The sequence below is a fragment of the Suricata suricatta genome, chromosome 12, assembly GCF_006229205.1.
Source record: "Suricata suricatta isolate VVHF042 chromosome 12, meerkat_22Aug2017_6uvM2_HiC, whole genome shotgun sequence".
NCBI lineage: Eukaryota > Metazoa > Chordata > Mammalia > Carnivora > Herpestidae > Suricata > Suricata suricatta.
In genome coordinates this window covers 99,102,175-99,127,247 of record NC_043711.1, presented here as the reverse complement: position 1 = coordinate 99,127,247, position 25,073 = coordinate 99,102,175, and the positions used below count along the sequence as shown (strand labels likewise).

Sequence of the window (25,073 nt, the reverse complement as noted above, 5' to 3'; positions counted from 1 at the left end):
GTCTATCAGATGGCCCATGGTCTGAATCATTCCTACCTGTTCTCTTCATCTCTCTAGGCTGTCCTAACTGTCCCACTCTCTGGTTTTTCTCATTTTCTCACATGAATTCCTTCCAGATGCAGGCCTGTTTACTTTATTCCCTTTAAGCCCTTTCATTGGACTATTCCAATTCTTCCCGCAATCTGGACTTATAATTTATTTAGAAATTTTCTTTGGAATTACTAAAATAATTAAGACCTCTCATTTAAATGTTAATTGAGCATGCTATATATTCTATTATGTGTTTATTTTTGGTTTTTTACTGAAGATTTTATTTATTTATTTTAATTTTAAATTTTAGTTAACATCCAATGCAATATCGGTTTCAGGAGCAGAATTCAGTGATTCATCACTTACATCCAACACCCAGCGCTCAGCCCAGCAAGTGCCCTTCTTAATGCCCATCCCCCATTTAGCCCTTCCCCCCAGCCACCTCCCCTTCAGCAATCCTCAAGTTTGTTCTCTATACTTAAGAGTCTGTTTGTTAGGTTTGCCTCCCTCTCTGTTTACATTTCCCATAATCCTTCATTGCATAGATAATGTATACATCTTCCAGTGTCTGTTCGTCCACCAGTCTTTAAGCTACGAGGTCAGGGAACGTGTTTGGTTTACAACAAGCTAATGGTCCTGGCATATAGCAGGTATTCAACAATGTTCTACAAAGAATCAATAACATAAGTGGGAATGTCTAGAGAAATGAAATAACTTGTCCTTAGATGTTTCCATATTTTTGACCCATAGATTCTAAGAACTCTTTAGCATTTGTTTTTGGTGGTAATGAGATATTGGCATACATGTGTAAATCAATGGATATTTATATACACTGTACTTTTGTTTCAATTTTCTGCTAGCTATATTAATATGCAACTGTGAGTTGTTAACAATATCATGATATGAAATAAAATACAAAGAAAACATAACGGAAAGTGTCAGAATGCACTGATGTAGTAGGGTAGGGGTTACCACACACATTAATGTTTTATACAGAAGAGACATGTGTCTATTACACATATACACACACACATACATATATACACACACATACACATATGCCCCTATGCGCGCGCACACACACACACACACACATCTATACACACACGTATGGGTATAGTAAGTCACCATACAAAATGTATTTCTCATGAATTGTAGTCAAAGTGCCTGAAAACCACTAAATTTGTCTTTCAGTGATAAACCACTACTAGCTTCTAACTCTTCCAAAGTATTTTTTTCTCTAGCCTACCAGTACACTTCATAAAGTCACCATTGGCATCCTATCTTGTCTTTTGCGTCATTTGTTACCCAAATTGGTACAAAAAACTTGGGATTCACAGCCAACTAATATTCATGGAGAAAAAGCTTGCATCCTCATTGTTGGAAAGTACCTTTCAGTATCGTGAAACCACAGCAGGATCAATAATGCAATCCACACATTCCCAGGGTGCCTGGGTGGCTTGGGCAGTTGAGCATCCAACTTCAGCTCAGGTCATGATCTCATATCTTGTGGGTTCAAGCCCCACGTCTGGCTCTGTGTTGACAGCTCAGAGTCTGGAGCCTGCTTCAGATTCTGTGCCTCCCTCTCTCTCCGCCACTCCCCCACTCACACTTTGTCTCTCTCGAAAATAAACATTAAAAAATTAAAAAAATAAAAGATAGTAAAAGCACACATTCCCAAATCCATCCAAAGCCTCATAAGTCTAAGTTTTCTAAAAGAAAACTTATACACACACACACATACCCTCGCACATACATATATGTCAATATCCCCCACCTCACGTGCACATCACACACACACACACACACACACACACACACACACACACACCACTCAATATTTCTTCTCCCTCAGTCCCTCAGGGAGTGCCTGCCCACAGAGAAACTAGTTCATTGCTCTACTGAAAAAAAAACACAGACCTGTAAGTCCAGGACACAAGTACTTCTTAGGTGAAGTTTGGGAGAACTCAACAAGGAATTGCAAATAAAAGAAGAACAAAAATCCTGTGCCAGAAAATCTTCTAGGAAGCTGGTTCCCATTTCCACTTAGTCTTATGTCTCTATGCTCTTTAGAAAGCAGGCTCTGGACGCTGACAGATCTCAGTTAATGAGTTGTACCTGGACCTTTAGTCCAGGAGAATACATGATGGAAAGGAAAGAAAATTAGCAATGGCAAAGAAGGTACTTTCTTAAACCAAACAGCCTGAATTTAATTCCAATTCTGACTCTTCCACGAGGGAGATCTTCAGCAAAGTGCTTACACTCCCTGGTCTCAGAGCCCTCATCTGTACAGGGGACGTCACAGGTGCCTTGCCGTGAGAACAAAATGAGGACAGCCAGGTAAAATGATAGCGGCTGGCAGTAGAAAGACCCAGTGTGTATTTGCTACTGCTGTTATTTCTTATACATTTATGACTATCAAAATTAACCGTAGAGTCTTCCCTAAGACTCAAATTAGCTCCTCTAATTTGTCACTGTGTCTGCATATTTAAATTTAATGTGTCATTTTCTGTATATTGGTAGATCTAAGTTCCAATTCTCTTCCATTCAATACCAGTATTCAGTATTTTTTGAGGATCTACTAGGTATAAAATACACTACGTAATAGTGATACAGACATGAAGAAGACACAATATTTTTGAGAGACAGAGCGTAAGCAGGAGAGGGGCAGAGAGAGGGAGACACAGAATCTGAGCTGTCAGCACAGAGCCTGATGCGGGGCTCAAACTCACAAACCGTGAGATCATGACCTGAGCCAAAGTTGGAAAAGTTAACCAACTGAGCCACCCAGGCATCCCAATCCTTATTTTCTTAAAGATTCTCTTTAGCACTAAAAAAATTTTTGGTAGGATGGGTGGTGATACTTTCTATGTCCACAGTTTCTTCTCTTTCAGAAAGGCTGACTCTTAGCAAATATCACCATAACGTATTAGCCACATAACAACCGCATAATAATCCTGATGGCCTCAAGAAGTAAACAATTGATTACTACATTTTAAGCAAAGCTTTACTAACCACAAAGTTAAACATCCTCTGTTATCAAAGCCTATCTTCTCAAAACCATTAAACCCAAATGAACAAAAATATTTTTAGGTGATTATGTGTTTGCTTTCATCAGACTAAAAAAAATAATAATAATAAAACGTGTTTGAATTAAATTTTACCAAGAGAAATGATATCTGAAGGTGACTTTGCCCATTATGGGATCTCACAGAAATAATTCAGAGTTTATTTCTACAACTAGTTTAAAAAAGAATTTAAGCACTTATTTAAAAATAAAATCTACACAGTTACTTTTCAGTGGGTCATTCAATTGGACTGAGGGTTTCAATATCCTGGAGTCAATCTACGATGCTGAAAGAGTAAAAATAACTGAGGAGGTAAAAAAAGTATATGATTAAACACATCACTTACTTCTAAAAGGGTCAGAAATCAGTTTCTCTTCTGTATTTCCATTTTTTTTTTTAATTGGAGAAGTCGAACCAGAGGGAAACATGGTATGCACTGCTCTCATTCAGAACAGAGACGCTGGCATTTCAGTCTTCACCTTGATCCCCAGACTGCGTGTGGTATGACTGGGCACTGGGTTCTCCTGAGAGGCAGAATGCAAGACCAGGGCTTTGGAAACAGCGGTCCTATCCCAGACTCCGTAGCTGTGACCTAGCCTTGTCACTCAAACTGTGCGACACGTCAAAAATGTTGCCAGTCTCTGTGCATAGAAAATACCCAATGTGTTTAGGCTACATTTTTACTTAAAATGAGCCGTGGTTTTAGAGGTTACTATAGTTGGATTTTCTATATTCCTGAGCACGGCTTGACCCTCTTTGGGAGTAGCCAATTGCGGAGGGGAAAGAAAGAAGCAATCAATTAAGTTGGAAGTGGCCACAGTGCAAGGGCTCAGGCCAGCCTGAAAAGCCGCTAAGATACTGACATACACCGCCGTCCACATCAGGATTCCCGCCGCCTGGGAAAGCCCCCACTGGAATAGATGACAAACCCTTATATTTCCAACTAAACCGTTCCCTGTGCCCTCCACCCAAACTTCCCCCAAGCTTCCTCCACCGCGGTATTGGCCAGAATCCTCATCACCATACCCAAGATCAGACGAGATCAGGCGCGTTCAGGGTGGTATGGCATAGACTCATAGCTATACCCGATGACGATTCACTTAAATTGTATGTGGCTTTTCTCCTGACAATACTGGTGTGAAGGGATCGGGGTAGGGGTGTCCCTTAACAGAGAAAAACAAGGAATTGGCTCAGTTGGTTGAGCGTCTGGCTTCAGCTCAGGTCATGATCTCACAGTTCATGAGTTCGAGCCCTGCGTCTGGCTCTGTACTGACAGCTAGCTCAGAGCCTAGAGCCTGCTTCAGAGTCTGTGTCTCCCTCTCAGACCCTTTCCTGCTTGCACTGTCTGTCTCTCAAAAATAAATAAAAAAACATTTAAAAAAATCAAATAAAAGTAAATATATACCAGGGCACCTGGGTGGCTCAGCTGGTTGAGCATCTGGCTTCAGCTCAGGTCATGATCTCATAGTTCATGAGTTTGAGCCCTGCATTGGGCTCTGTGCTAACAGCTAGCTCAGAGCCTGGAGCCTGTCTTCAGATTCTGTGTCTCCCTGTCTTTCTGACCCTCCCTTGCTCACGCTGTCTTTCTCTCAAAAAAAAATAAAAAAAAAAAAAATTAAAAAAATTTTTTTTAAAAAACAAGGGATGGGTTACACCATCTCTGCTCACCTGGACCATCTCTTCCACCTGATAGAACCACTCTTTGGCCATCATGAGACCATGACGACTTTCCAGACTCTTGATCATCTTGCTCATTTTTCTCCCCGTGTTTACGTTCTCTCTCGTTCCCTTTTATTTCAATGAATTAATATGTAAAAATCCCTGAGCATATTTAATTAATCTCATAATTACAAAATCTCATAATTTTCAAAATCCCTCACCAAACAAGGGCTCTACATGACGAGATCTGTTTTATGAGCACTCATGTGTTCAAACAATCACTTCCTACAAACTTTCATAGGTAATTGCTACCATTACTCTTGTTATAGGAAATGGAATAAAGATGCACAGAGAGGTTGAGTCACTCTCTCAAGGTCTCACAGCCAGGAAGCTTAGGTGGTTGGGATGCAACTGTGGGCATTTTGCATGTATAACCCACACCCTTAAGTGCCATGTTTACTTTCCATATATTAAGTTCCTTAATTCAAATGCGAAGGAAAATTCCAAACAGCATTATTCATGGAACATTAGGGAATCTACGGAAGGTGAGCCCTGGGAGCACACAGGGTGACTAAACACCAAATTCACACAAGGTGCATGTACAGCTGGGCGGATCAGAGGCCGCCACACGTCTGCACTAATCACTGCCCCTTGTCCTTGCTCCTCCCTGGGGAGGACCTCTTCCATCCTCTCAAAGTCCGACTCCCACCAGGCACTGACAAGCAGGCAGTCACATCGGCGTCACTGCCCCTGGATTACCAAGGATTCAAGTTAGACCCTCCAGATCCTCTACCCCAGAGATTTGGGAATTGGGTTAAAGAGACTCAGGTAAGCCCTGAACTTGAATGGGTCTGAGGTAAACTGGCACGGCCTACCTACAGAGAGCAAGTTATATCTTTTTTAAATATTTTTTTAAATGTTATTTTTGAGAGTGAGAGACACAGAATGTGAGCAGGGGAGGGTCAGAGAGAGGGGGAGACACAGAATCTGAAGCAGGCTTCGGGCTCTGAGCTGTCAGTACAGAGCCCCGCATGAGGCTCGAACTTGCCATGATCTGAGCTTACCAGACACCTAACCGACTGAGCCAGCCAGGCGCCCCAAGAGAACAAAATATATCACATAGGTAAGTAGAAATGGATTCCATTCGAACCATAAAAGATAAAGAGAGTAACTTTAGTTTTTAACTTCATAGTTTCTGGCCCATTCCTTCAAATCTGTGTATATTTCTCTTGCCTGAGTTCCTAAGACCCCATGATCCTCCCAACATAGATACCCATACACACATGCACATATATATATTTTTCTAAAACATAATCGAGTTATGTTAGGTTTCTGTTATTTGAAACCAAAAATAACTGAAAACAAAAATCAAAATTATTATAACAAAAAATAGCAATGAAGCTAATTGCTCAGTTGAGTCTACTCATCATAAGTAAAATGCTAACAGTCCTCTACAGTCAATTCAGCCAATAAAGAGAACACATAAAAAATCAAGCATCCTGCAGCACCTGGGAAACTCCGTCTGTTAAGCATCTGACTCTTGGTTTCAGTTCAGGTTATGATCTCATGGTTCATGCGTTCGAGCCCCACATCGGACTCTTCGCTGACAGTGCAGAGCCTGCTTGGGATATTCTCTCTCTCTCTCTCTCTCTCTCTCTCTCTCATGCTATCTCTCTCTCAAAATAAATAAATAAACTTAAAAAAAACTTTTTTAATTAGTGGCACCAGGGTGGCTCAGTCAGTTGAGCATCCAACTTCTGCTCAGGTCACGATCTCACAGTTCATGGGTTCGAGCCCCGCATCAGGCTCTGTGCTGACAGCTCGGAGCCTGGAACCTGCTTCAGATTCTGTGTGTCTCTCTTTCTGCCCCTTCCCTGCTCGTGCTCCATCTCTGTCTGTCTGTCTCTCTCTCTCAAAAATAAACATTAAATTTAAAAAATTTTAATTAAAAAATCAAACACCCTACAATATGCTTTGGCATCTAAATTGGCCACATCTATTATTGCCTCTTATTTTATAAAATAGATAAATTTTGTTTTGCTTGCTTTGGTCCACTGGGTAAGAGGTCTTCGTATAGCTTAAGAGTCACAGATTAGGACGAGGAGGTGATACGGTCATGTATGAGTCCCACATACTCAGGACCAAGAGCCACTAAGTCAGACATCTGAAGTCAGGGATCCAGGTTGACCGCAAGAGTCCTGCGGCCCAATGCCCTGTGGGACCCTGTAGGTGTCAGGCTCCTAAGATGTTAGTCACAGATCACAATGGGAGGGCTCAGGAAAGACAGGTTTCCCTAGCTAAAAATGCAAAGTTCTCTTAAGAGTCTGTGCTGCTCCTTTAGCCATCAAATGGATCAGATCCTTGAGTGAATGTTTACTTCCATATCAGAGAATGCGCTCCTTAAATGTAATGTAGCCACAACCACCGTGAAGGTAAGAGCAGAATTCTCTGGCACCAGATGGACAAGAGCGTGATGTCGCCGCCCCTTTGCGAGCTGCAGGCATTTGAGCAAATTGCTGGACTCCTGTGACCATGATCCTCATCGCAGCAAAATGAACAGAAGGAGAATCCCCTTCACAAGGCGGCTGTAAAGATTAAATACGATGACGTTTTGAAAGTTCCAGCAGGAGACCCCCGCCCGGAATAAGTGACCATAAACGTGAGTCATTATCACCTTCTGCCCAGTTCAGAAGCCCCTCTCCCATCCCAGCTCTTCCTTGTAGCTCCTTAGATTCCGGAAGTAAAAAGTGTCCCTCTCTCACTGTTAATGCACTTGGATCCACTTATCTATGTTGTGTATGATTAAGAGTTATAACCATGCTTTTATTGTGATCTACACATTCAAGACCAAAGGCTCTCGTTTTTGAGCTCCCGGTTCACATACATCCTATTTCCCACCCCCTCAAATCCTAGATTCCTAGCAATTTGAGTCTCGTAAGACCAAGAAATCCTAGAGGACTGATGTGGAACTAATTGGGCTTTCTTGTGTCTCTTTTGGAGAATGCCTCTTGCCATTAAACTTACCGATGGGCCATCTTTGATTATTTCTTAAGCAAGTGTTGTCCGATTAAAATAAACATGCTGGCTTTATGGGATGTGATGTTTGAGATCTGAAAGCAGGAAGCCCAAAACCACTTAGCTGTATCAAAGGCAGTATTGACACTTGGTGGGGGCTGCCCTGGGGACCTAGAAAACTGACCTCAGGACAGGAACTCCCAGAGTAGAAAAAATACATAATTTTAGAGACTGTATCCTACAGACGCTGTTGACCATGTTCAAACTTTACATTAGGGAACAGCTTTCCTGCATTTCCCTGTGTGATTCGCTCATGTCTTCTGGTTAATACTTGTAAAGCTTCCGTGGTTATTCTGAAAGCCAGGGGTGAGGTGGTAAGGCACTTACACAATGAATGACATTTTGCTGCTTTAATCGCCAGCATATTCCCCAATTAATGTGGAAGGTTAGGTACGTGAGAAGACATTTTCTAAGGGAAGCCGGTGATAATCATTTCACAGATCTAGTCTGAAGCTCATTGGCTTTATCTCATTCAAATTAACTATTTTCTTTTTCTTCCCATATTGCTGCAAAACAAAATTCCTTTCTTGGGTTGGGGGCAGTTGAATATGATCCTCAATGCGCCAACTCCACTGTTACCAGCTAGGTCGATGGGATTACCATCCCCCTTCCCACCTTTCAGTATGAGTCTGCCTATAATTGTTCATTCACAGGTGACCTTCTGAGACACAGGAAACTAAACGGGAGCAAATGGAGAGGTAGGAGCAGGGTAGGGCTTGGGTGGAAGAATCCATTTCTTTACTTTTTTTTTTTTTAACATTTATTTATTTACTTTTGAGAGAGAGAGTGGGGAGAAACAAAAGAGAGAGGGAGACAAAATCCCAAGCAGACTCTGTGCAGAGCCCAACATGGGGCTCGATCCCACAAACCATGAGATCATGACCTGAACCAAAATCAAGAGCCAGACACTCAACCAACTGAGCCACCCAAGGGCCCCTGGAATTCCATTTCTGAACAAACAAATGACACAGTGACTTAACATATCCCATTCCCTCATCTCCATTGTTGCTGGGACCCTAACAGGACACAGAGTTTTTCTTCCATCCAGAGTAGCTTATGTTTATGCAGAAAAATGAATGAATGGAGGAGTTACATCAAGGAACTAGAGTACGCTATTGCCCCCACTAAGGTACCTCTTAGATAACATTAGTATGTTTGACGTCTTAGCCAATTAGACAAAGTGAGTCCAATGTGCCACTCAGAGGATTCACTGAAGGTCAGGATTCAGGATATTTGACAAGCTCCAAGAGGATTAGGAGCTAGAAGTGAGGACTGCATCTTGCTGGGAACTGTTAAAGAGGAACAGACATTTTCTAGCAAACAGGCAGAGAATGAAACTATGTATCAAGGATGATCACCACGAACTTCATTGTTGTCGCTACTGAACCTATCACCCAAGACTTTTAAAGTGGTGTTAGTCACGGACTAACACCGGATTATTTCATGGTTATTGGCAAGGGTCCACAGCATAGCAACCCTTCAATCTTCTGTACCCCCTTTATTGTGGATGTCTCAGCAAAGAAAGGAATGTGACCCAGTCAAATCTCCTTGAAAATATGCTAAAGACAGATCAAGCTGAAAAATCAGGATATTCACTAGTGGGAGAATCCTCATCCATGAAATGCTTTCAGATATACCTGGTCTGTTTGGGGTTCTTAGTGGTGGACAAATCTGGACTCCATGGATCTATGGGAAACGGCTCCCTGAAAAATGCTGCATGAGCTATGTAGCTATCAGAGTATAAAACAGAGGTGTTTGTGTAAGTCATGTACCAGCAGACATTTCTGAGGCGCCCTGCATGTGAAATTTGCCTACAGCGTGCCCAGATATATGCAGGATGGACTGGGGTGCTTCTGGACAGTCCGTGGCTTCTCCTTGCTTTGCCTACACTTGGCGATCAATTGTATCCTTGACATAATTAGGAAAGCTTGACACTGAGAACTTTGTTTCTGAGCTCACTTCACAATTTAACCCATGCCTCAATATGCATAAATAAATAAACATAATGACTGTACTTTAATGAGTTACATTATTGGGGCATCTGGGTGGCTCAGTCGGTTAAGTGTTCGGCTTCAGCTCAGGTCATGATCTCACAGATGTGGGTTCAAGCCCCGCATCTGGCTCTGTGCTGACAGCTCAGAGCCTGGAGCCTGTCTTCAGATTTTGTGTCTCCCCCTCGATCTGACCCTCCCCTGCTGGTGCTGTCTCTCTATATATCTCAAAAATAAATAAAAAACATTAAAAATATTACTTATATTAATATTTTATATATAAATTCAGAGTGAAACGCAGGTTCAAATCATTAAATTACAGAATTTAATATACACTAAAATACCATTTATCAGAATGTACACATACACTCTTCTAAGTACTTAGGAAATAATCTGAAAGATTACATATATCAAACTGTTGTAAGTAGGGGCTGTTGCAGATGAAAATTGGGTGGAGGAGGTTTAAAAGTCTTCCTCTTCTTCCTTTATATACTTTTCAGGCATAATCATGTATTACCGAACTAAACGTCTAAAAGAGACGCATCTAAAGTAAAAGAGTTAAGTACTTTTTTATGCAATGCAATGGCTTTGAAAAGCAGACCACAGTCACACTGGTGACTAGATAAGGTAGCTCTAAGTCTGTGATTCTCATCACCTAATTGATTTTTGGGTTTGTTTTGTTTTGCTTTGCTTTGTTTCCCATTGCAGGCCCTCCATTATCATATCAATCCTGGGTCACCCAGATAAGCAGACCCAAATGAGAAGCACTTTTCCATTTCCTTTCAAACGTTAGTATCAACGGACTCATTCCAAAGCCTAAGAATGAGGTAGAGATCATAGTTGTTTCAAAGTGGAAAATTAAGAATCCTAATCAATGCTTGATGTTTTACAAAGAAATATAGAAGACAAGGGAGTCTAGGCCAGCAATTCCATTCATACGGGTGGGTCCTGAGAAGCTGTCACCCATTTGCCCAAGGAGATGTTCCCCACAATACACATGCGCCCATCTCTGTAAGAACGAAAGACTCTGTAAACTTCTACGTACATCAACTGAGAGAAGGATCAATCCATCGGGATATACTTGCAACAGTATTACTGCACAGCAGTTAAGTAAATAAAATAGGAATGCTCTATCAGTCTGAATACATCGCAAAAAAACATTGAGTGAAGGAAGGAAACGAACAGAGGACGCTGCAGGAAGACGTATGGAGCGAAGTGTTACTTGCCGTGCTTAACAACAAAGATATGATACTGCATTTTCTGTTTTTTAACTTAAAAACTTTTTAAAGTATCAGCCTGCGGACCATGCATTTATGTTAAAATATTAAGATCACGGAGGTGGAGAAGGTGCAGCAGGTTCAGAATGGCATTCACTGGAGGTGGGAAGGAGCCGCACAAGGAAGGAAGTAGAGGGTATTGTGTGCACAGTGTTTTCTTTCTTTTTTTTTTTTAGTTTATTTATTTATTTTGAGGCAGAGAGAGTGTGTGAACAGGGGAGGAGCAGACAGACAGGGAGAGAGAGAATTCAAGCAGGCTCCACATTTTCAGCACAGATCCTGAAGCAGGGCTCTAACTCACAAACCGCGAGATCATAACCTGAGCCAAAACCAAGAGTCAGACACTAAACCAACTGAGCCACCACGTGCCCCCATAGTGTTTTATTTCTTTAAATTTTTTTAAAAATTGGGGTTCCTATGGGGCACTTGGGTGGCTCAGTTGGTTAAGCCTCTGACGTCGGCTCAGGTCAGATCTCACGTTTGTGGGTTCGAGCCCCGCATCAGGCTCTGTGCTGACAGATTGGAGCCTGGAGCCTGCTTCCGGTTCTGTGTCTCCCTCTCTCTGCCCCTCGCCCCTCATGCTCTGTCTCTCCCTGTCTCGAAAATAAATAAAACCTTAAAAAAATATAAAAATTGGGGTGTCTGGGTGGCTCAGTACCTTAAGCATCTGACCCTTGATTTCAGCTCAGGTCATGATCTCACGGGTGGTGACATTAAGCCTCACATCAGGCTGTGTGCTGGCAGCATGGAGCCTGCTTGGGATTCTCTCTCCCTCTCTCTCTGCCCCTTCCCTGCTCATGCTCGCTCTCTCTCTCAAAATGAACTTTTAAAAAAATGAAATAAGCTTTTAAAAGTTAATATTATATCTGGGTAATACATATATAGGAACTGATATACTGTTATTTGAATCTTTATTTTTGAGATACTGTACATCTCAAATGACATAAAAATGGTATTTTATACAAAATACAAGTATATAAAATATATGTATTTCTAATGATATGTATGTATTTATAGATTATGAAACTATTAATATATTGTAAATGTTCATATAATTTTAATCTAGAGAGAAATACTTATAAAAATATTTTCTGTATGAAAGATACATAAAATATATAATATATTCAATAAATACATATAATTCAAAAACAAAATTACAGTGCTTGCTTCAGTGCACATACACTAAAATTGAAATGAAACGGAGCAGATTAGCATGGTCTCTGTGGCAAGGAAATTCGCGAGGCATTCCCTTTAGTATACTTTTTGTGACAAGCACTGAGTAATGTATAGAATTGTTGAATTACTATATTGTGCAGCTAAAATTAACACAATGTTAATTACACTGAAATTTAAAAAAAATAAATGCGAAGGAAAAATCACAGAATATAGGACATAATACGGGTCACAATCGAGTGAGAAAAGTAGGAAACACCCCCAAAATGATACAGTAGCATTCTGACATAGTATACATTTCCTTGTTACTGCCTGGCCTTCCCCAATAGCTAAAAATACATGCAGTATCCGAGATATAAATGGTGAGGGCAGAGTCTCAAGCTTTCCAAATTAACAGCATGTCCACAGAAAGCTCACCCAGGTGAGTGAGGCAGGTTGAGGCTGAGCGCCGGAGCAGACACGCTAACACGTCAGACCTGACCTTTACCTTGCGCTTCCAGGCGCCAGCCTGTTCTAAGGGCTTTACAGTCCATCCCCTTCTCACACAGCCGCTTGAGCTAGGTTTTATGACTGTGCCCAGTTCCCAGATGGGGAAGGGCATCACAAAGAACACAAGCAACTTTCCAGCTCACCCAGCGGGGAAGGGCCCAGGCAGCATCTCCAGGCCCTCCGGTTCCCGAGCCTGAATTCCAAGCTAACGTGTTAATTTGGCCATAGACACTAAGGTGTCAGTATTGTCCAAAGCCAAAGCTCCCATCGAGGAATGCCTGGGTGGCTCAGTCGGTTAAGTGACCAACTTCGGCTCCAGGCATGATCTCACAGTTTGTGGGTTCGAGCCCCGCACCGGACTCTGTGCTGACCACTAGCTTGGAGCCTGCTTCAGATTCTGTGTGTGTCTCTCTCTCTCTGCCCCTCCCCTGTTCACGCTCTGTCTCTCAAAAAAAAAAAAAAAAATGTAAATTTAAGAAAAAAAAAAGAAATGAACGTTAAAATTTAAAAAAGAAAAGAGAGCTTCCGTCTAAAACACACTCTAGTATACCCACTTTCATTGTTTTCAAACTGTCTCATGCAAGTTAAAAATTAACACTGGGGGGCGCCTGGCTGTCTCAGTTGGAAGAGCGAAGGTTTCTTGATCTCAGAATTGAGTTCCAGCCCCACCCTGGGTGTAGACATTACTTAAAAGTAAAATCTTAAAAGTACACACACGCACACGGCATGTTTTCACAGCCCCCCCTTAAGCAACACTGAAAAACAGAAAAAATATGACAACGCCCGGCGGGAGTCTGACGTCGGGAAGGTAAACCCTGAGTGAGACCTTCCTGAATCCCACCTTCAGGAATCACAACTGGCACCCCTACCCCTACCCTGCCCCGCGCAAAGGCATCCCCAGCCCGGGCGTGTTCTCGGCTTGAGCACGGGCTGGCCAAGCTCCAGAACCTCCAGAACGGCGCGCTGCGGCGCTGGGGAAGCCCGTGACCGTGGCAGACGGAGGCCCGCACCCCGTGACCCTGCGGGGCGCAGGTGCTCACCGGCCGCTGGGCAGCTCCCTCCCGCCGCGGGCTGCGGGCCTCCATGTTCACTTCCAGCCTCCGAGGAGCGGCCAGGCTCACGGGGCCCTTCGGACCCGCTCAGGGGTCTGGAAAGCGTGATGCCTGTCGGCTGGGAGGTCACTGCCCCTCCGTGACCTCCGACCTCAGCTGACGCCGGCGCCGCACTGGAGGCTCCCCGCTCCTGCCTCTGCAGACATTGACAAGGTCTGCCTGCCAGCAGGAGTGAGGCCCACAGGGTGGAGGCCCTCCCGCTGGGCCCAGTTGGGGCCTCTATGAACTTGAAGAGGCTGGAGGGCAGGGCAGCGCTGACGTCGCCTGGGCTCCAGCTCAAGAGGAGCCTCATCTTCAAGTTGCCACACACACCGCCCCCCCCTCAACCAGCACCCGGAATCCGGAGGGGCTCCACTTGGGCCGGAGGAGCCTCTCTGCTTCCTGCCCGCCCTGCCCCCCAGGGCGGACTGTTTCCCCCTTGTCCCACTTGTCCCACCTCCGAGGTTAGGTTACCCCCCCACCCCCACCCCCGGTGGAGCAGATGCCCCCAGGGAGCAAGGCCGGCAGGTACAGAGCTTGTGGACCCCAGGACCGCCCTACTCCCCCTGCCGAAGATGCTCCTGTCGTTTAGCCCCCCTGCGTCATCTTCCATATCCTTTTCCACACTCTCCTTTCCAAGCGCCTTCTTGCCCTGTGCCTCCACTTGGAGTCTTCGCCACCTGCCTTCTCCGTGTTCTCCGCCATGCCAAGCCTTTCTGACGTGAAGAATCTATGGGACCCGTCACTAACTCCCCGGCGCAGAGCATCCTCCTCGTTGGGACTCCTCCAGACAGGCGGTCCTGGAGGCTGCCGGCCCTTCTCCCGACTTGGCCACTTCCCGTTGATGTCAATTTAGGAAGTTACTTACTCCCCTGTGCCTCAGTTTCCGTGGATGTCAGAGAGGAGTCACCCCAGCGGAGTGTGTCAGGGAATGATGGAGGGGAAGGTATTTAGAATCGTGTTCAGGGGGTGTGGGCTGCTGTGTCCTATGCCTGAACCAGGTTGCCCAGGCCTGTCCCAGTTCATACTAGCTGCCCCAGCATTGTTAATAAAGGCCCTTTCTCTATTGGCCTCATTTTGGCCATAATGTATTTGGGCAACTTCCCTGTGCCCCTCTTATATTTACTTTTGATCAGACATCGACCCCTCGTCCAAGTGGAGAGGGCTGGGAGTCCTGGTCCCATGGCTGTGGCCCAGGAGCCCTGCCCGCTGTTTCGTGGATAAGGGCCATGGAAGGATAACGGATTCTCAACATGTCACAGACTCCTTTCTGTGACACCCGTGGGTAGAACAAAGCACTAATACCAATTCTCAAAGGACAAGCGCTTTGTATAGAGAAGAAACAAGACCGCATTTATCCCATAGAATATATCCTTCCAGACCTTTTACTTTTTTTTTAACGCCCTTAAACTTTTGTGTTTATATCAAAAAGAGGGGGCCTCGGTTCCTCTTGGTTGAGCCGAAAAATTATAAACCATGCCTGGATTGTCTTGCCTCTCTGATTGATTAACTCTGGCTCTTCCTAAGGCAAAGCTAAGGTCCCGATGACCTTTCTCCTAGCCCTGGGCTTCTCCAGGCCACGCATGGAAGAAATCAAAAGCAGAGAAGAAAATGTAACTTGACAGTCTCTCCATGCAGAAGGCTAAGAGGGGCTCCAAGTTGCTCTTCAACTGTTCAAGACTTCCGGATTCCAGATGGCCAGATCTGTGCGAGCCAGTCTCATTGGGTACTTAGCTTGCCGTGTTCCTTTGGGTCAAAGGAAGTTTCCAGAGAAAGATCAACAAAGTCATTGCCTTCGTGCCAAGGTTCAAGACACCAGAGTGAAAATAACCATCTGCACTTCTTTATTGAGCTGGGGAAAGTCGCTGGAGGAGAGGGTGGCTGCTGCGTTTGCTGTCCAGAATGCACTAAGCCGGCAGACACACATAGAGTCTTGAAGTTCATTTTTCTTCCCGTGACTGACACATGCTGTAATGATATCCTGCATTTACTAGAACGCAATAGCAACGTTCACACGTACGAAGAATGGCTTTCACATACCAGACAAATTTCTAAGATTTGGGAGGCTGGCGGGGGGGGGGGGGTGGCAGTGGGAATAGGGAATTCCTGGGAGCAAGGATTCAGCAGCTAAAAGAGCCGCTAAAATAATTGAAACGGGTGTTTTTACGCATCTGCAAAGAAGTATTGAAAACACTATGCATTATTTATTTTTTTTAATGGTGTATTTTTTATGGTGTCAGCTAAAAAAATTTCTCCACAGGGCAGACAAAACAACAAACGCTACCACAGAAATGATCCTTCACAGAATCAAAGATATGAGGAACAGAGGAATCTGATTATGGTGTCTAGCTTTCAAATTCTTGCTTCAAGATTGCACTCCGTGCTACATTTGCATGATCCAAGTTCAAGTGATGAGAAGGCAAATAAGGAGGATCCGAAAAACTGACTTTTGTCCATTTGCTTTGTGACTTTGAGATGTGCCCCTCCTCAGCCTTGATTGATGCAGGCTAATCATATCCGTTAGGGAGAATTTGAAGGGGATGACAAAACTTATATGGAAGTCAAGATGCTTGAAAAGGTGAGGCGTGCCTCACTGTCTGAAATATTAAATTCCTGCGGGGGGGGGGGGAAACACCCAAAACAGCAGTGTCTTAACCACTTGGTTAGTTATTTCTCTCTTTGTGCATCCAAATTTCCTTTTTAAAATTTTTTCTTCAATGTTTATTTATTTATTGGGGGGGGGGGGCAAGCAGGGGAGGGACAGAGAGACAAGGAGACACAGAATCCAAAGGAGACTCCAGGCTCTGAACTGTCAGCACAGAGCCTGAGACGGGGCTCAACCTCACAAACCATGAGATCCTGACCTGAGCTAAAGTCGGATGCTTAACCAACTGAGCCACTCAGGTGCCCCCAAATTTCCTCTTCTTATAAGGATACCAGTCAGACTGGATTAGGACCCACCTATGATGTCATTTTAACTCAATCCCTATCTCAAACACAGTCACACTCTGATATGCTGGGAGTTAGGGATGGAACACATGAATTTAGGGGCAGGGGAGAGAGACACAAGTCAGCCCATAATGGGTAAGTACGAGATGAGCACCCAACACGTATCGCTGGCCTCCTGTTCTTCAGCAAAAGAATGGATTCTTGTTTGGAGTCCTCTTTCTCTCCCTCTGGGTCTGCCTAGGTTCAGGAGAGGTCCAACACTGGTTCCATCACCCCACAGTCTCCAGGCCATGGCAATGGGTTCAGGCGTAGGTCCAATCAGAGTGGATCTGGAGAATTCTGTAGGAATGGGGCAGGAGTGGGGAGCTTGCTATTTCTGGCTAGACTTTAATCTGTGAGGTTATATGGTAGTCAACTTGCCATCGCTGAGGGAGAGCCTGGAATGGGGTGGTGGGAGGCATGGCACACCACATGGACATTGATCATGGTGTCAGTCCTATTGAATGAAGACCCAAGAGATGGAGAGAAAGTTCTGTTGATATCACATGAATCCAGACTCCAGCCACACATCTAAAAGCAGCATGACCCTCAACTTTTCAGTTGTTTTCTAAAGTGAATTGGGGTTGTTGTATTGTTTGTGTGTTTGTTTTTCCTCTTGGAGCTGAGAAAGTCCTAACCAATCTAACAGGTTCCCTATATTATAGAGATGTTAAACATTGAGTTGCCCTGACATTCCCTTTCTTAGAAACAAGAGGGAAAAATGAATGATATGTTCATGTCATAGAACAAGTTAGGCATTAAAATAGTTGCTGAAGTTCATCACAAAGTCATCCTCAACTCTTCGAAGCCATGAAAGATCAAAATGCCCATCTTTCTAGTAGGTAGCAAGCATTTCACTCACCAAACTTTAAGACCACCACACCTCATGACATGGAGCCATTCTGAGGACTATTTTTGCCCCCTCCTCAAATGGTCAACGATTCTGTAATTCTCCCTGGAGTGTTCGGAGCAGGCTACAATTCTCTACGAAGCATAGCATCATGTTATTCTTTCATCCAAGGTCTACGTTTTGGGCAAAAGGCTACAGACACATTAAAGGTACCATTCTAACAACTTCAAAACCAAAGATACTGCCTTAAAAATGAATATGCAGTATTGTACACACACACACCTAGCCTATGGCTCTGGAAACTTAATGAAGATCAATATCATTGTTAGGAACTTGGTGTCGCACTCAGCTGCAGAACAACGCATTTCTTGTATAAGCCAAGTCCCGAGTGTACATCATGGGAGGCTGTTTATTTATGATGCACTTCAACCCCATCAGAATGCCACGTGGGCACTGTCAGTCCCTAGGAGAAGGAGACCTCAAAGCAGTGGTCTCTACAGACTTAAAAAATAAATGAAATAAAATGAAATCCTAGAGTCTCTGCATATTATATGTGTGTGAGAGAAAAAACACACCCATTAAACTGCAGCCTTTCAGAACATGATGTCACAAGTCAGATCCTATTAAAGGAAGGAGAAGACGAATGTTTGCTCTAGGCAGCTGGAAGGAGTCAGAAAGAAAATACATTGTAAATCTTTCCACTGCTTGCCTAAATTGTAAAAGATGATTTTCGGCATCACACAGACTTCTCCCAAAGAATAACTTCTTCCCAAGGAAGAAATTCCAAGCAGTCAGTAACTATAATATATAGCTAGACTGATTAGCAGAAGGGGACTTGTATGTGACACAGTCTACTGCCCTAAGTCAAACCTTGACTGAATTTTGAGGATGAAGAAGACAATGTCTGGGGAGGGAACAGAGAGGGGTTAGAATCCACACCAGGCAAAGTGGATGGGTTGAGCATTCAGCGTAACTTCATTCATATAGACACCCACTGAACACAACAATTTTTTTTAAAGTGGGGATAGACTTCTGATATTTCCCCCCAATCAGACTATGTGTACTATTACCCCATTACTCCGCTTCATGTATCACCTCTGTGACCTAGAGAATTAGTTTCCTTATCAGTGCATGATGTTAACGGTGTTTTATCTGGGAAAGATTTAAACATTAAAATTAAGAATGACATCAAGCATCCCTCCAGCACAATTTTGTAGGCACACATGGGACAAGGTATGTACCTGACACCGCTAGTGTGACAAGGGAAAAAAACTGCCAGGGAGCAAAGAAGAGCCTCTAGTGGTCCAATATACAGAGGAGGGAAGCCCTCTTTGGAACTGGACCAAGAAACAAAAATCAAAGCTACTTTATAATTTCAAAATACTGCTAACTGTCTCTCGTATATTATATACCCAGACATCGACACGCATCTGGGCAGACAGCCACAGCATATGTCTTTACTTCCACAAGTGCACCACAATGATATATGCCACAGAGCGGCTTAGGTGAATGCAAAATAAAGGAAAGACAAAAAGAGCGGGAGCAGGAAGACAAGAAACCTAAAAGAAAAAGGTGAAGAGGAAGTATGTGGAGAATGTAAGTATTGAGAAAAGGAAATGGATGGAAAATGACAGCATTGCCAGTTTGCTTTAAATGTCATTTGGCATGGCTCCAGATGAGAAATCCACGCTCTACTGAGTTGAAATTAATGAATGACGGCCATATTGGACTGCAGAGGTATTGAATATTGGACAGAAAGTTAGGTTGAATTTAGAGTGGGAATTTAGTGCTCCAATTTATCATTCTAGGATAACAGAATTATCCTCATCCCTTAGACATATTGATTGACCTTAACATCTTTTGGGAGGAGGAATTCTGCATTATAGATTTGCATACAGCATTGATTACAACAACTTTCTAGGTATCAGCCTTGAGATTTTAGAGTGGCTGTTACAAGATAGAATTTAGAGGGAATAATTTTTTGCAAAACTCTCAGAGTTTATCCTAGTAAGTCTAGAAGTATCTCCCCCCTTTTTTTAAGTTTATTTATTTATCTTGAGGGTGGGAGGGAGAGAGAGGGAGACGGAGAGAATCCCAAGCAGGCTCTGCACTGACAGTGCAGAGCCCCATGCAGGGCTCGAACTCACAAAACATGAGATCATGATCTGAGCCAAAGTTGGATGCTTATCTGACTGAGCCACCCAGGCCCCCCTAGAAGTATCTTTTTAAAATGATAATAATTTAATACATTGATAAAGTGTAAAGATTTACTATATAATATTTGATAAAAGAGTGACATGTGGGCAGATAACTAAAAACAAAGGACCAACAATAACAGAATCAAACCCTGGAATTTAAAAATCATCTACAGATTCCTGTGGGAAGGAACTCTACAAGTTGTCTCACCCAAGCATGACAAATATTATTGACATCCTATGTCAAATCTAATTCCAAGTCGTTACCCATGTTGATGTATCTGAGACTAAATGGAAGAACAGGTGGTGTTCCTCTCCCCACACCACTTATAACATCAAATGTATGGGGTTTGATTGTTTTCCCCTTCAAACTCACCAACTTTTGAACACCAGCTGCGTGTCCTACAATTCAATTCAATTCTGACATCACCTACCTGGAGTTAACATCAGATCCCACAAGTTAAGGGCTTAATCCTAAAGTTGGCCTCTACTTCAGATGTTAATCAAAATTTAGAGAGCCTTCCATACTTCTGACCAACTGGCTATAAATTACAAGTTCCCAGGATCCCCTCCTTTGGTTGTTATAATGGCTCAAAAAACTCAGAGACTGACTATTTACATTTATCAGATTATATAATACAGGAAATCATAAAGGTTACAGATGAACAAAGAGATATACAGGGTGGGGTCCAGAAGGGTGCCCGACTCAAAAGCTTCTGTCCCTGTGGAGTTGGGGCACATCACTTTCCCCAGATGGATGTATTTGCCACCCTGGAAACTCTCTGAACTCAGCACTTCCGGGATTTTCATGGAGGCATGACTGATTATTAACTCAGTCTCTAGCCCTTCTTCCCCGCCCTGGAGGATGGAGGGGGAGGAGGCTGAAGTTCCAAGCTTCTCATCATGCTTAGTCTTTCTAATGAATAGCTCCATCATGAAGCCATCTAGCAGTCACCTAATGAAAACAAAAGACACTCCTATAACCTAAGAAATTACCAGGGTTTTCAGAGCTCTGTGTCAATAACCATGGTCAAAGACCAAATAATAAAACAAAAGATGTTTCTAGCACCTCTATCACTCAGATTATAAGGATTTTAGGAAACTGTGTCAGGAACTGGGAGATACAGATGTAGATAGATATCCATCCTTATTCACAAAGGCCCAAGAGGAAAGAATATAGTCATTAATCTAGGGAAGAGACATCTCCACCTCATCCCCAATTACACAGCTATTTCTGCTGAAGATATAGAAACTGAAGCATTGGGCTTGAAAAAGTTTAAATAATTTACAAAATGCTTCAAAGCGAATTACTAGAAAATCTATTACAAGAACCTAAGTTCCTTGGTATTCTCACCATCATCAGTATAGCATTTGTCACCACGCTGTGTTACCTCCTACATGATGGTCTGGTACATTAAATACAGTTGGATCAAAAATGAAATCAACTGAACACTTAAGACTGCAGATGACCCGTTATGAGCAACCAAGTTATGAAAATTTAACCCAGCCAAGCTGTCCAAACGATGATCTCACGGACAAGATGGCTACCAAGTATGCTTCCAAGTTACCATCTTGAGGAGGAAAATTCCCAAACCACAGGTGAGTTCCAACTCTCCCGTTTCTTTGCAGTTTCCTAAATTGCAGTACAAGGAATTAGAAGGAGAAAAGGAGGCATTCCCACACGTCTTCAAGCAGAAATGTGAACCCGTTGGCTAGTTGTGAGTTTGTGATCAGCCATACCCGCCTCACCATATTTTGAAACATAACAGAGAGAGAGAGAGAGAGAGAGAGAGAAAGAGAGAGAGAAATAAAAGGGCAGTTGTGCTAAGAACTTTGCCATCCATACAGGTTAATGAAGGAATCTGTTTTAACCTAATTTAAAGATTAGGCTATTTAAATTTAAAAATTGAACTTTTGCTTTTTTTTGCCTATTCCATGGGGTCCTTTGGTTTGGATCTACCATTTTATAATCTGAGGTATTCAATGTGATTCTTTTGGAAACTCTTACTGAACTTGGGTCATTTAAAAACTTGGGAAGCATGGCTTTAGAATTCAAGTGGACATTTGGGTAAAAAGGCAATTTAGAAGGCGGATCTGGCATTTGAGCATCTAATTCAGCATTAGTTTCATAAGATAAAAGAAGTTATCTTACACCATCAATCCAAATGGGACTCATCAATTAAAGCACATTGGCCGTTGTTGAGATAATCATACACTTCATATTTGTGCTATTATTTAGCCAATTTCTTCCTTTTGTCCAGTAGTTTATGTTGAAATTTTGTGGCCAAGCATTTCCAGCAATCTCAATATACCTTCTATCTATGCCACTCATCTGTTTTAATAATTTGACTTACCATTTTTTAAAGTTTGACATTTATTTTTGTTAACTCACACTAGGGAGTAATCAATTTTTAGTGTGCCTGCTTGTTTAATAATATGTTCTAATATATTCCAGTGATTGATCTCAAAATTCTGGCCTATGGTTCCCAGAAGTGACAATTTACCACCTTTTAGAAAATTACTGCACGTGTCTGTCTCCAAATCGGATCTTTCACTCAGCCAATACCATCTGTTACAGATTGATGGCAGGATGGTTCCTTAGCCACATGTCCAAGTTCTTCGGTGTGTTACTATACTTCATAGTAGGGAATGTCATCTCACACTGAAAGTGATTGAGTGATCTCTTACTTCAAGGCCAGGAAACTATGGTCCACAGATCACCTCTGGCCCAGCACATTCTTATAAGGCTCAACAACTAAACATACATATGTATTTTTTTTCATTGCTAAAAGGTTGAAAAACTTAAGAGTAGCAGAACATTGCATGACATGTGAAAATGGCATAAAATTCAAATTTCAGTTTCCCTGAATTAAGTCCCACTAGAACCCAGCCACACGTACTCATTTACATATTATATAGGCAGCGTGTGTGCTGTACCCGCACAGCTGAGTAGTCAGAGATGAGGCCCCCAAAGCTAAAACCATTTCGAGGTTCTAGGCCTTTACAGAAAAACATGCCAGCCACTGACTTATTTTAATGTTGTGCTGCTTTAATCCTCCCCTCAATGACGCTTGCTGGATACTTCTAGACTGAAGATCAGATTTCTTGGTAAAGAAGTCTGGGACAGAAGGAGGATTGAATGGCCCCTGTCACCATGCCCCAAGCAAAGGTGTCCCTTCCGATTTGTCTTCTTGCCTCACAGATCACGATGAAGCATTTTCCCCTTTTGATATTTCCATGAGGTTTAATGTGTCACGACCTTTGTTCTCCCTAAACCTATTCCTATAGATCTGTGATGACTTCCCTCCTCGGCTCGTGTTCCCAAACGCTTTATAAATCTACCTCCTCTACACATTGGCCTCTTCAGACCTTTCTACATCTGACCAAATAATCCCGTATGCAGTTTAAGAGCTAGTGATTTTCTTGGGATGACAGTATGTTTTTGAATCTCTTTTCAAGTGATTTTACTAGTTCTACTCTTTTTAATCTGATTTTATAAAGACAAGAATGGGAATTAAATTTATGTGACTTGAGCCCGCCACTCTATAATTCATATGTCGGGGCGCCTGGGTGGCTCAGTCGGTTAAGCCTCCAGCTTCGGCTCAGGTCAGATCTCACATTCGTGGGTTCGAGCCCCACATCAGGCTCTATGCTGACAGCTAGCTCAGAGCCTGGAGCCTGCTTCCGGTTCTGTGTCTCCTTCTCTCTCTGCCCCTCCCCCTCTCATGCTCTGTCTCTCTCTGTATCAAAAAAAATTATAATTCATATATCACTGACATTGCTGCAAGTTGAACGTGCAGGGCACCTGGGTGGCTCAGTCGGTGTCCAACTTCAGCTCAGGTCATGATCTCATGGTCCGTGGGTTCGAGCCCCACATTGGGCTCTGTGCTGAAAGCTCAGAGCCTGAAACCTGCTTCAGACTCTTTGTGTCTTTCTCTCTGCTCCTTCCTCACTCACACTCTGCCTTTCTCTCAAAAATAAATAAACATTAAAATTTTTTTAAATAAACAAAAGTTGAACATGTTGTGCTTAACCCGCAGCCCCAATGTGATCTTAGACCTCTGATTGAGTAGGAGATTAAGAGACCAGAGTCTGGAAACTCTGGGTTAATCTCATATGAGTCTAAGAAGCAAAAATCCCTCATTCAAAATTGGAATTTGGCGCTTTTCTTCTGTGAAGGGACTGATAGTATTTACTGAAAGTTGCAAAGTTTTTGAATTACACATCTGGTTCACTGAAGTTCTATACCCTCAAGACATTTAAAAAAAATAAAATACAGGGAAAATGCCTGCTCAAGATTTGGTATATAGTCAGTGGAAATTTTAAAAGTCAAAATGTATTTGTTAGGAATGTAAACTTTATCTCTCAGTGTAAGAACATGAGAAAATGCATTCTGATAAGAGACTGCTTCCAGATTGCATATACATTTTCTGGTGAAGAAAAAAAAGAAGGCGTTTGAGGAGAAATTGATCCAGATTCTCAAGTCATTCTTGAGAAAAGGAGACATCTAGCTGCCCATCCGAGGGCTGTGCCATCTGTTGTAAACACATTCTGGAAATGATGAATGACAAAGCTTTCTTTTTTCCTTTTTAAAAATTTCTCTCTTATAAGCAGATGTGTGATACGTTCACTAAAAGTGTACAAAGCAAAACTCTCGTCTATTCATCAAGCATTTGAAATTATGGATATTTGACAATTTTTGATCATCACACACTATAATTTAATATTTAAATCTAATATTTTGGAATGACCTAAGTATGAGATACAAACCTAAAATCATGAATGAATGAAGCTCAAAGTGAAAAATCGTAATGACAGCAAAATATAAGTAGAGGTTTTTTAACCAAAGGATAATTTTAGAATCCATGCTTGCTACCAGTTTGTGAAAAATCCCATCTTCATTTCTTATTACTAAACAGACCCCTATCAGTTCAATTATTCCATATAAGAGTTTTTTAAAAATTAGAAATATTTAAGTTTATTTGGGGGCCCCTGATTTAGGTTCTTTGAAACAGATCCTAAAAATGTGATAACAGGCCTTCATGTAAGGATGTATCCTAATGACAAGCATCAATCACCCACCAAGATCAGCATAGAAATACCCCATGAAACAAGTAGCTTCAGCATCGGAAATTAAGACAGTTGTCATCCAAATATGCAGAATCTCCAGAAATTACTGGGAGACAA

At 42.6% G+C, this 25,073-nt stretch overlaps 1 pseudogene; it reads left to right on the top strand.

The window, feature by feature from the left end:
* Window positions 1-12,259: 12,259 nt before the first annotated feature.
* LOC115275577 lies at window positions 12,260-12,357 on the top strand (annotated as a pseudogene).
* Window positions 12,358-25,073: the final 12,716 nt, after the last annotated feature.